At 41.3% G+C, this 12970-nt stretch overlaps 1 protein-coding gene across 1 annotated transcript in view; it reads left to right on the top strand.

The window, feature by feature from the left end:
• ITGA8 (integrin subunit alpha 8) overlaps positions 1-12970 on the top strand; it is a 189056-nt gene that overhangs the window by 14274 nt on the left and 161812 nt on the right. The gene's annotated exons all lie outside the window — the stretch shown is intronic.

The raw sequence follows: 12970 nt of genomic DNA, 5'->3' as shown, positions 1-12970 counted from the left end.
GGTCTTCGTTGCTATGCACAGGCTTTCTCTAGTTGCAGCAAGTGTAGGCTACTCTTCGTTGTGGTGTGTGGGCTTCTCATTGCAGTGATTTCTTTTGTTGCAGAGCATAACCTTTAAGCATGTAGACTTCAGCAGTTGCAGCACGTGGGCTCAGTAGCTGTGGCTTGTGGGGAGACTGGACCCCACTTCACTGGACTACCAGGGAAGTCCGAGAGTCCCTGACATTTAAAGAACAATCAGTGTTGAGGAGGAGGTATAAATAATGCTAAGAAGAAGCTGCTGGTTAGGCAGAAGAAGTCAAGAAGCCAGTAAAGAAACTCATCTGAGGACTTCCCTGTGGACCAGTGGTTAAGAATCTGCCTGCCAATTCAGGAGACTCGAGTTCGATCCCTGGTCCAGGAACTAGATCCCCTATGACTCAGAGTAGCTAAGCCTATGTGCCACAACTACTTAGTCTGTGCTCTAGAGCCCAGGAGCTGCAACAAGAGAAGCCACCACAATGAGAAGGCTGTGCACTGCAACTAGAGAGTAGCCCCTGCTCACCGCAACTAGAGAAAAGCCTGTGCAGCAACGAAACTTGTGTCAGTTGGAGTAAACTTGGAGAAGGCAATGGCATCCCACTCCAGTACTTTTGCCTGGAAAATCCCATGGACGGAGGAGCCTGGTGGGCTACAGTCCATGGGGTCGCTAGAGTCGGACACGACTGAAGCGACTTAGCAGCAGCAGCAGCAGGAGTAAACTTTGAACATTTGATTTGATAATAGAAAGTAATTGACAGCTGACAAAAGCAGTTTGCGGTGGTGTGTGTTGGGAGAGGATGAGAGAAGACCAGCAGGAGACAGCCAGTCTATAGAGTCATTTTTCCCCAAGGAGTTCTGCCCTAATGGGACTCCAGAAATGTAATCATCGAGGAGACATGATAGCGTGTTTGTGATCTCATAGGACTTCTTCCGTCCAGTGGGAAACAACGGTGCTGATTAAAGGAGGAGAGGGATGTGCGAAACAGATTCCTAAGTAGATGAAAAGGGATGAGTGGGACTTTACACAGATGGAGGCACTGGCTTTGGAGGAGCATAAAGGTGATCCATCCTCAGTGAGCAGAGAAGGCAGAGTGAGAGTAGGTTGGTGGGTTTGGTAATAGAAAGAAGAAAGTGATCCTTTTTCATTTCTTCTATTTTCTCAGTGACATAAGAAGCAAAATTATCAACTGAGAGTGAGCAGGTAGACAGAGAAGGCTGGGGATAAGAAGAAAAGTTAAATAGTAATAGCCAAATGGCTGAATGAATTGAGCAACCAGGGATTTCCTGGTAGTCCTATTTAAAATCTGAATTTATTTGGGGAAGGAGGTGATTCTTTCATTTCTTGATATCTTCTTTAACTGTATTATGTAAATGAGCAGAACACCCATCCAAGAAATTGCTTTTGTCATACCAACAGAAGTCCGAATATATTTCCAGAACAAACCTTACACATGGCCCAAGTCAAATTACATATGAAAAACATTTCAAATGATTCTATATGATGTAGAAACAAATGTCTGAAGAACACTGGCTAGGCCCTATTGGTTATTAAAAACAGGAAGTTGGAAATGTGATCTTTATTCTCTGGAAGACAATATAGATGTGGAAATAATTATAGCAAAAAATTTGTATTCTCATCTTGATCGGGTAAACTGTATAACAGCAAGATTGTAATACATTTACTATTGCTATCCCAAACCCATATTTATGAATGATTATTAGAATTCTAAAAGCGTACTTTCAACTCATTTAACTTTATTCGTTACTTAGTTATGTAAGGAACCAAACACTTAAATAGTGATATGAAAAAATAAAAGCTTCATGATTTCCAGAAATTTGTTAGACTAGAGGAGTGAGCTAGAAGTCTCTTAAATTCTAAATGGCTGGGTGGCTTTAGAAAACAACAGCAAGTGTATCCATGGAGGAGGAATGCCAATGACCTTTCAGTTACTACTTTATACATTTCTTTATACAAGTTCTCTTACTTTATATTGTTTGAATTTTTTAAAAATGGTAATCTCAAAGAATTTCAGTTTGAAAAGAATTTTTGGCCCTACACTCTGTTGTATTCTATTCCATTCCACTTTTTTTCACAAGCATTTATTTACTACATTTTGTCCCGTATATTCTCTACTTTCTTCCCCCTGTGTGAGTGACTGTTTGTCATGCATGGCCCTACATTTTAAAGCAGGTTTTTAAGGAAGCAATTTGGATTATTTGGCAAATAAGGAGGAATAGAATTTTGCAAGAGCAGCTTCATGAATAAAGTCAGGGAGTGAGACTCAAGGGACAGGGAAGGAGCTCTCTGAATGGTGGGCTATCTGAAGATCAGATGCAGGGTCTGGGATCTACATTGTGGAGGGTGGGATATTTAGAGCTGATCTAAGAGGTAAAGGCAGGAAAACGTGTGTGTATTTGCACATGTGTGTACATGCATACATTTGTATATAGCATACATATATGATACAAGGAATAAAACTCAGTTATATAGAATGTTTCATTGGAATAACATATTTCTGTCCATCAGTGGGTGAATGTGTAACACACACACACACACATTGTTGTTGTTATTCTTGTATAGTTGCTAAGTCATGTCCAACTATTTTGCAACCCTATGGACTGTAACCTGCCAGGCTCCTCTGTCCATGGGATTTTCCAGGCAAGAATACTAGAGTGGGTTGCCATTTCCTTCTCCAGGGTATCTTCCTGACTCAGGGTTTGAACCCATCTTCTGTATCAGCAGGCAGATTCTTTACCACTGAGCCACCAGAGAAGCCCTACATATATATATGTGTATATATATGTGTGTGTGTGTGTGTGTGTGTGTATATATATATTCACAATGGAATACTACTCAGCCATTACAAAGGAGAGATCCCCTGCCGTTTGTGTCAACATGAATGAATCTTGAGGGCATTATGCTAAATGAAATGAAATAAGTCGAATAGAGAAAGACAAATACTATATGATCTTTCTTATATGTGGAATCTTAAGAAAAAAATCTCACAGAAAAAGAGATCAAACTTGTTGCTACCAGAGGTGGGGGATGGGGGGCAGGACAAATGGGAGACGTGGGTCATAAGGTATAGATTTCAAGTTATGAAATAAGTAAGTACTAGGGATGTGATGTCAGGGAAGGCGATGGCACCCCACTCCAGTACTCTTGCCTGGAAAATCCCATGGACGGAGGAACCTGGTAGGCTGCAGTCCATGGGGTCACGAAGAGTCGGACACGACTGAGCGACTTCACTTTCACTTTTCACTTTCTTGCATTGGAAAAGGAAATGGCACCCCACTCCAGTGTTCTTGCCTGGAGAATCCCAGGGACGGGGGAGCCTGGTGGGCTGCCGTCTGTGGGGTTGCACAGAGTCGGACACGACTGAAGCGACTTAGCAGCAGCAGCAGCAGGGATGTGATGTGTATGTACCATGTTGACTATAGTTAACAACTTTTATATGGCATGGATGAAAGTTGTTAAGAGAGTTAATCCCAAGAGCTCTCATCAGGAAAATAATTTGTGTGTGTGTGTATGTCTATATGAGATAATGGATTGTAGTGATCATGCCATGTTGAATGTAAGCCAAAACATTATGTCATACACCTTACACAGTGTGTGTGTATGAGTCGCTCAGTTGTGTCCAACTCTTTGGAACCCCATGGATTGTGGCCCACCAGGCTCCTCGGTCTATGGGATTCTCCAGGCAAGAATACTGAAGTGGGTAGCATTGCCTTCTTAAGGGGATCTTCCAAACCCAGGGAATGAACCTCGTCTCCTGCATTGCAGGCAGATTCTTTTACCATCTGAGCTACTGGGCAAGCCCTAATACAATGAAGCCCTACACAATACTGCATGTCAATTATATCTCAGTACAACTGGTGGGGGAAAGAATTAACACATTTTTTAATATTAAATTATAAAATAAATTAGTGTGGTATTTCCTTAAAGACTTGAAAATTCACAATAAGATGATCAAGCGTATAAAGGCTGCAGAGGTATTCTTTCATGGTTTTTAATTGTGGTTTCGGGATATAAGGAAGCATTCATTTGGAAGTTTCATTTTCCTGGACATAAAAATTGATCCAGAGTCTTTTCTTGGATTTGTTTTTTTTAGACACGGAGTTCTCTGGCCATCAATATTTTGTTTTGAATTTTATATAGATCTATTCCTTGTTCTCCGATAGATAGTACAATTTTTTTTTGACTTTTTTTTTTATTTTATTTTTAAACTTTACATAATTGTATTAGTTTTGCCAAATATCAAAATGAATCCACCACAGGTATACATGTAGTACAATTTAAATGAAACATTTATAGCATATGCTGATCAAGGGGAAGATTACAAACAAACAGTTAAAGACTTCCTTTCCCCTTTTCCTGATTAAAAATGCCTGGACAGTTCCTGCAACAGCTTGAAGAAAATCCCTAGTGTGAAACACGGAAGGTGATGACTGGAAGTAACAGGGAAACTTACTGTTTTTCTGGGACGGGGCTGAGGACTTTATAATAGTTTTCCAAAGCCCTCCACCTGCCACAGGGTTTGCTTGCGCCTGTTGTTGGTTTGAGTTCTCTCTCCGGTGGTGAGCTAGCCTCACTCTGTGTAATTCCCCCCATTCTACTCAAGAAGATTAGAAAAACCTGCCTGTGGCCCATGTGGGCACCACATCTACACTCCCTCACCCTGCTCAGAGATTAATACTCCTATGAAAAAAGAGCCGAACGTTAGTAGATTTGCGACCCACTGGGTTGTACCTTGATTGCCCAGAGACCAAAGCTATCAATTTAGAGAGACAGCTTCAAAGCCCAGAAATGTCAGACAAACCAAATCCACTTGATTGCCACCACCCATCACTCAGATTAGCCTACAGATCTGATTGTTTTTTCTTCTTATTTTGCCACATGGCACAGCATGCAGGATCTTAGTTCCTAGACTAGGGATCAAACCTGCACCCCCTGCATTGGAAGCTTGACCACCCGGGAAGTCCCCAGATCTCTAGGTTTTTATCTTTAGGTTTTCTTTTTTTAGATCAAAGATGTAACAATGTTCACTGTAACAAATAGTACAGAAATATACACAATTGAAATATAAAAAGTCAATAAAACATGTACACTCCCTGCCTTCAAGAAAACCATCAGCAACAGTTCCGTGTCTATACATTTACACACCCACACACAGAACATTTTGAATTGAAAGGATTATACTGAACAATATACTATACAAGCTTCTGAATGAATAGATGGGAGTTTGGTAATTCACTCAATAAGCACAGAGGTACCACTACTTGTTAGGCACTGATTTAGAAGTGGAGAGTACAGAGGTGAAGCAGAAGACATCTCTGTTCATGGGATTCTTGTATATCTGGAAGAGAATGGATAGCCAGTAAACAGGCAAACTAATAAATAAAACCATCTCAATGAATGGTAAGTGCTATGAAGAAAAGTCTAAAGGGTAACAGGAGAGAATGACTTAGGGTCAGATTAACTAGCTTCTTAGGGAGGGAGTCTCAAAGGAAGTGGCATTTGAGCTAAAACCTGAGTGACAGGAGGGAAGCAGCCTTGCAGAAAACAGTGGGAAGAATATTTCAGGCAGTGGGAGTGAGGAGACAGTCATATGCAATGAGGAGACCGAAAAGCCTGGGCATGTTTAGGAAAGGCGGTGTGTCTAAACTAGGAAAATGGGAGGAGAGGATGTTGGAGAGGCAGGTGGGGGGCCAGGTCATGCTGGACCCCTCCAGCCACGTCAAGAGGTACCATTGCAGAGGTGCTATGACAACAATTCAGGGAAAAAAGATGGATTTTTCAGTTCGTGGTGCTGAGACAACAGGCCTTTAAAACTGGAAATAAGACACCCATGCCACATCCTATAGAAAAACAAATTCGGGTGGACAACAATCCACATAAACAAAGTTGAAACACTAGCAAAGATTGAGAAGATACTGGCAACATATATGTGGGGAAATAAATCAGTACTCAGAATATATATTGAATTCTTCCAATCAATGAGACTAAAATTAAACCAGGAAATGAGGAAAGGATATGAACTAGCAATTCGCAGAAGAAAAAAGTGTATGGTCCATAAGCATAAAAAGATGATCAACTCTACTGATAATCGGGGAAATGCAAATGAAAACAGAAAAAATGAAAGTCCATTTCATGGTCCTCCAGATTGACAAAAACTTTAAAGTCCTGCAGTGGCAGGAGTTGAGAGTCCCTCTCTCATGCCTTGCTAGTGGGCATGGAAATTGGGCTACTTTGGAGGTCGACTGCCATAGCTGATATACATGTATATGATTGTCTATGACCTGGCAACTTTATTTCTAGTCTGGTGTGAGAGAAACTCTTCTCCATATGCAGAAGATGGGGGTAAGGACTCACAGGGCACACGTTTGTTATAGTAGAAAAACTGAAAAACCTAACATTCATATGTAAATGGAATGGATAAATAAAATGCAGAAGGCTATTCAATGGAATACAATACTGCACAGGAATTTAAAAGAATGAGTTGGACCTGCTATCTATCTAATCATCAAAACATGGATGACCTCCCCAAAACATAAAATTGAATGTTAAACACAACTACACACTCTTCTATACAGATAGTATAATACCATCTTTTTCTATTAAAAAGAACACACAAAAGAATAGTTTGTCAATAGTAAACTGTTGGCACACTACAACAAAATCTGATCCACTACCTGCTGTGTCTGTCTGTAAGTGACGGATAGTTTCTACGTTTTGTAATGATTGGGGGAAAATTTTTTTAAAGAGTAATATGTAAATGACACATGAAAATTACATGGAACTCACCTTTCTTTGTCCCTAAGTCAAGTTTTACTGGAACACAGCCAAGCTCATTTTTTAAAAAACATATCCATTTTTTAAAAAACAAATCGTCACCTGTATGGGTGGGATGGGGAGAGAAGTGGGAGGGATGTTCAAGTGGGAGGGGACATGGGTAAACCTATGGCTGATTCATGTTGATGTTTGATAGAAACCAGTGCAATACTGTAAAGCAATTATCCTTCAATTAAAAATAAATTAATTAAAAAAATACTGTCTGTGGCTGCTTTTGCTACAGAGGCAGAGGTGAATAGTTCTGACAGACCATAGAGAGTACAAAGCCTGAAGTACTGATCCTCAGTCCTTTATGGAAGATATCTGCAGACCTCTGTTCTGTGTTTTACTCGGACATTATTTTTTAAGTGTTTGAGAGTATACACATCACATTCATGATGGTGGCTACCTCTGGAGAAGGAGGGGCAGGGGAGTAGAACTGAAGATAGATGTCAAAGGGTATTGTGATGTCTGTAAATGTCAAAAACTTTAGTTTTCAGTTCTACCCGGTGGGAATACAAGTGTTTGTTACATAAGACTTTGAATCTTCCTGTACTTTTGCTTTAAAGGCTCAGAAAAGCTAAACACAAAAATATATTTTATAGACAATATTTGATATTAATGCATCTAAATCTGTCATATATATATATACACTTTTAATTTTTGATTGAAGTAGAGTTAATTTTACAGTGTTGTGTTAGTTTCAGTTATCAATGTTGTTAATTATTCAACAATGATTCAGTTGTACATATACCTGCATCTATTCATTTTCAAATTCTTTTACAGAATATTGAGCAGTTTCCTGTGCTATGGAGTAGGTCCCTGTTGGTTATCTGTTTTAAATATAGCAGTGTGTTCATGTCAGTCCCAAACTCCCAATATATGTTTTAATAGTTGAACAGTAGTCTTATTTATAGATAACAGGAATTTCTTTTTGTGATGGTTTTGATTTGAGATTCAGGATCTCTCCATGAATTTATGAAGTATCTGATTTCTTCTTCCCTACAATGCCTGTTTAGGTCCTAAGACCTATTATCTATTGAAATTTAGTCTTTTTCTCTTATTGATTTGGGGACTCTTTTACATATGAAATCTATTGATTGTTCCTTTGAAAAAGAATCATCTGGATTTTCATTTATTTACTTTGTTAATAGTCTCCCATCACTTCAGTTCAGTTCAGTTGCTCAGTCGTGTTCAACTCTTTGTGACCCCATGGCCTGCAGCACGCTAGGCATCCCTGTCCATCACCACTCCTGGAGTTTACTCAAACTCATGTCCATTGAGTCGGTGATGCCATCCAACCATCTCATCCTCTGTCGTCCCCTTCTCCTCCTGCCTTCAATCTGTCCCAGCATCAGAGTCTTTTCCAATGAGTCAGCTCTTTGCATCTTTGCATCAGGTGGCCAAAGTATTAGAGTTTCAACTTTAACATAAGTCCTTCCAACGAACATTCAGGACTAATTTCCTTTAGGATGAACTGGTTGGATCTCCTTGCAGTCCAAGGGACCCTCAAGAGTCTTCTCCAACACCACAGTTCAAAAGCATCAATTCTTTGGCTCTCAGCTTTCTTTATAGTCCAACTCTCACATCCATGCATGACCACCGGAAAAACCATAGCCTTGACTAGACGGACCTTTGTTGGCAAAGTAATGTCTCTGCTTTTTAATATGCTGTCTAGGTTGGTCATAGCTTTTCTTCCAAGGAGTAAGTGTCTTTTTATTTCATAGCTGCTGTCACCATCTGTAGTGATTTTGGAGCCCCTAAAAATAAAGGCTGCCACTGTTTCCCCATCTATTTCCCATGAAGTGATGGGACCGGATGCCATGATCTTTGTTTTCTGAATGTTGAGCTTTAAACCAACTTTTTCACTCTCCTCTTTCACTTTCATCAAGAGGCTTTTTTGTTCTTCTTCACTTTCTGCCATAAGGGTGGTATTATCTGCATATCTGAGGTTATTGATATTTCTCCCAGCAATCTTGAGTCCAGCTTGTGCTTCTTCCAGCCCAGTGTTTCTCATGATGTACTCCGCATATAAGTTAAATAAGCAGGGTGACAATATACAGTCTTGACGTACTCCTTTTCCTATTTGGAACCAGTCTGTTGTTCCATGTCCAGTTCTAACTGTTGCTTTCTGACCTGCATACAGATTTCTCAGGAGGCAGGTCAGGTGGTCTGGTATTCCCATCTCTTTCAGAATTTTCCACAGTTTATTGTGATCCACACAGTCAAAGGCTTTGGCATAGTCAATAAAGCAGAAATAGATGTTTTTCTGGAACTCTCTTGCTTTTTCGATGATCCAACACATGTTGGCAATTTGATCTCTGGTTCCTCTGCCTTTTCTAAAACCAACTTGAACATCTGGAAGTTCACAGTTCACGTATTGTTGAAGCCTGACTTGGAGAATTTTGAGCATTACCTTGCTAGCATGTGAGATGAGTGCAATTGTGCAGTAGCTTGAGCATTCTTTGGCATTGCCTTTCTTAGGGATTGGAATGAAAACTAACCTTTGCCAGTCCTGTGGTCACTGCTGAGTTTTTCAAATTTGCTGGCATATTGAGTGCAGCACTTTCACAGCATCATCTTTCAGAATTTGAAATAGCTCAACTGGAATTCCATCACCTCCACTAGCTTTGTTCATAGTGATGCTTCCTAAGGCCCACTTGACTTCACATTCCAGAATATCTGGCTCTAGGTCAGTGATCACACCATCGTGATTATCTGGGTCATGAAGATCTTTTTGTACAGTTCTTCTGTGTATTCTTGCCATCTCTTCTTAATATCTTCTGCTTCTGTTAGGTCCATACCATTTCTGTCCTTTATCGAGCCCATCTTTGCATGAAATGTTCCCTTGGTATCTCTAATTTTCTTGAAGAGATCTCTAGTCTTTCCCATTCCATTGTTTTCCTCTATTTCTTTGCATTGATGGCTGAGGAAGACTTTATTTCTCCTTGCTATTCTTTGGATTTCTGCATTCAAATGGGTATATCTTTCCTTTTCTCCTTTGCTTTTGGCTTCTCTTCTTTCACAGCTATTTGTAAGGCCTTCTCAGACAGCCATTTTGCTTTTGCATTTCTTTTTCTTGGGGATAGTCTTGCTCCCTGTCTTCTGTAGAATGTCACGAACCATTGTTCATCAGGCATTCTGTCTATCAGATCTAATCCCTTAAAACTATTTCTCACTTCCACTGTATAATTGTTAGGGGTTTGATTTAGGTCATACCTGAATGGTCTAGTGGTTTTCCCTACTTTCTTCAATTTAAGTCTGAATTTGGCAATAAGAAGTTCATGATCTGAACCACAGTCAGCTCCTGGTCTTGTTTTTGCTGACTGTATAGAGCTTCTCCATCTTTGGCTGCAAAGAATATAATCAATCTGATTTTGGTGTTGACCATCTGGTGATGTCCATGTGTAGAGTCTTCTCTTGTGTTGTTGGAAGAGGGTGTTTGCTATGACCAGTGCATTCTCTTGGCAGAACTTTTTTAGCCTTTGCCCTGCTTCATTCTGTACTCCAAGGCCAAATTTGCCTGTTACTCCAGGTGTTTCTTGACTTCCTAGTTTTGCATTCCTGTCCCCTATAATAAAAAGGACATCTTTTGGGGCTGTTAATTCTAGAAGGTCTTGTAGGTCTTCATAGAATCATTCAACTTCAGCTTTTTCAGCATTACTGGCCGGGGCACAGACTTGGATTACTGTGATATTGAATGGTTTTCCTTGAAAATGAACAGAGATCATTCTGTCGTTTTTGAGACTGCATCCAAGTACTGTATTTCAGACTCTTTCGTTGACTATGATGGCTATTCCATTTCTTCTGAGGGATTCCTGCCCACAGTAGTAGATATAATGGTCATCTGAGTTAAATTCACCCATTCCAGTCCAGTTTAGTTTGCTGATTCCTAAAATGTTGACATTCACTCTTGCCATCTCCTGTTTGATCACTTCCTGTTTACCTTGATTCATGGACCTAACATTCCAGGTTCCTATGTAATATTGCTCTTTATAGCATCGGACTTTGCTTCTATCACCAGTCACGTCCACAACTGGGTGTTGTTTTCGCTTTGGCTCCGTCTCTTCATTCTTTCTGGAGTTATTTCTCCACTGATCTCCAGTAGCATATTGGCACCTACTGACCTGGGGAGTTCATCTTTCAGTGTCCTATCTTTTTGCTTTTTCATACTGTTCATGGGGTTCTTAAGGCAGGAATACTGAAGTGGTTTGCTATTTCCTTCTCCAGTGGACCATGTTTTGTCAGAACTCTCCACCATGACCCGTCCGTCTTGAGTGGCCCCACATGGCATGGCTCTTAGTTTTGCTGAGTTAGACAAGGCTGTGGTCCATGTGATCAGTTTGGTTAGTTTTCTGTGATTGTGGTTTTCATTCTGTATGCCCTCTGATGGAGAAGGATAAGAGGCTTATGAAAGCTTCCTGATGGAATAGACTGACTGAGGGGGATACTGGGTCTTGTTCTGATGGGCTTGGCCATGCTCTGTAAATCTTTAATCCAATTTTCTGTTGCTGGGTGGAGCTGTGTTCCATCCCTGCTATTTACCTGGGGCCAAACTATAGTGGAGATAATAGATAATGATGACCGCCCTCAAAAGATTCCATACATGTACTGCTACAGTCTGTGCCCCCAACCCTGCGGCAGGCCGCCAGCAACCCACGCCTTTTCTGGAGTCTCCCGGACACTCACAGGCAAGTCTCCTGTGGGGTCACCGTTCCTTTCTCCTGGGTCCTGGTGCACAAGGTTCTGTTGTGCCCTCCAAGAATCAATTTCCCATTCTGTGTAAGTTCTGACAACTCTATGGTGGGGTTAATGGCGACCTCCTCCAAGAGGACTTACGCCATATCCACACCCAGAGTCCCTGTCCCTGCGGCAGACCACTGCCAACCCGTACCTCCATAGGAGGTGCTCAAAGACAGTTCTGTCTCAGTCTCTGTGGGGTCCCTGGGCCCTGCTGTGCACAGGGTTTGTTTGAGCACTCTGAGCGTCTCTGGCAGGAATGGGGTGTGCTTCTAAATGTGAATTCGCCCCTCCTGGCACTTAAGAAGCTGTAAATCACATGCAGTCACTGTACAGCTTTCCTCTAGCCTTTGGCTTAGTTTGGGATATACCAAGGAGAGAATTGCTTTGGTAACTAATGGCTCCACCATCTCCCACTGGCCCTTCCAAGAGTTCTCTGGAGTTGACAATGCACTTTGGGTAACCTGTGCCATCCTTCTGCTCCAGAGGGATGTGTGGTCCTATCTGAAATGCATTGCCTCATGTCACAGGAGTTTGGTCAGCAAATAGAAACCACTTTGGGCTTTCCTGGTGGCTAAAATGGTAAAGAATCTGCCCACAATGCAGGAGACCTGGGTTCAATCCCTGGATTGGGAAGATCCCCTGGTGGAGGACATGGCAACCCTCTCTAGTATACTTGCCTGGAGAATTCCGCAGACAGAGGAGCCTGGTGGGCTACAGTCTACAGGGTCACAAAGAGTCAGACACGACTGAGCAACTAAGCACAGAGTATTATAGCCAGGAAGGAATTTCATGCAGACTGAGAAGTATATGTTGGATGATTGGAAAGACTGGGGCTGGGAAGGTCAGAAAGGTCACTGTCTGCAGATCAAGGCATCAGAAAGAGAAGAATAAGTATCCTATACTAATACATATATGTGGAATCTAGAAAAGTGGTCTGACAGTGAAAGTCACTCAGTTGTGTCCGACTTTGCAACCCCATGGACTATTGTAGCCCACCAGGCTTCCTCTCTCCATGGAATTCTCCAGGCAAGAATACTGGAGTGGTTAGCCATTCCCTTCTCCAGGGATGATCTTTCTTGCCTAGACACAAAGAGAAATGCTTATATTTTCTTTTTATAATATTTATTTGGTTGCATTGGATCTTCATTGCGACACGTGGGATCTTTTGTTGAGGTGCACAGATTCTCTAGTTGTTCAGTGTTCAGACACGCAGGTTCAGTCATTGTGGCACGCAGGCTTGTTTCCTCCATGGCATGTGGGATCTTAGTTCCCTGACCAGAGATCAAACCTGCATCTCCTACATTGCAAGGAGGATTCTTAACCACTGGACCACCAGGGAAGTCCCAGAAATGTTTATGTTTTCAACGTTATGCTC

The sequence above is a fragment of the Bos javanicus genome, chromosome 13 (assembly GCF_032452875.1).
Source record: "Bos javanicus breed banteng chromosome 13, ARS-OSU_banteng_1.0, whole genome shotgun sequence".
NCBI classification, from domain to species: domain Eukaryota; kingdom Metazoa; phylum Chordata; class Mammalia; order Artiodactyla; family Bovidae; genus Bos; species Bos javanicus.
The sequence above is the reverse complement of the archived record's forward strand: the minus strand, read 5'-3'. Positions and strand labels throughout refer to the sequence as shown.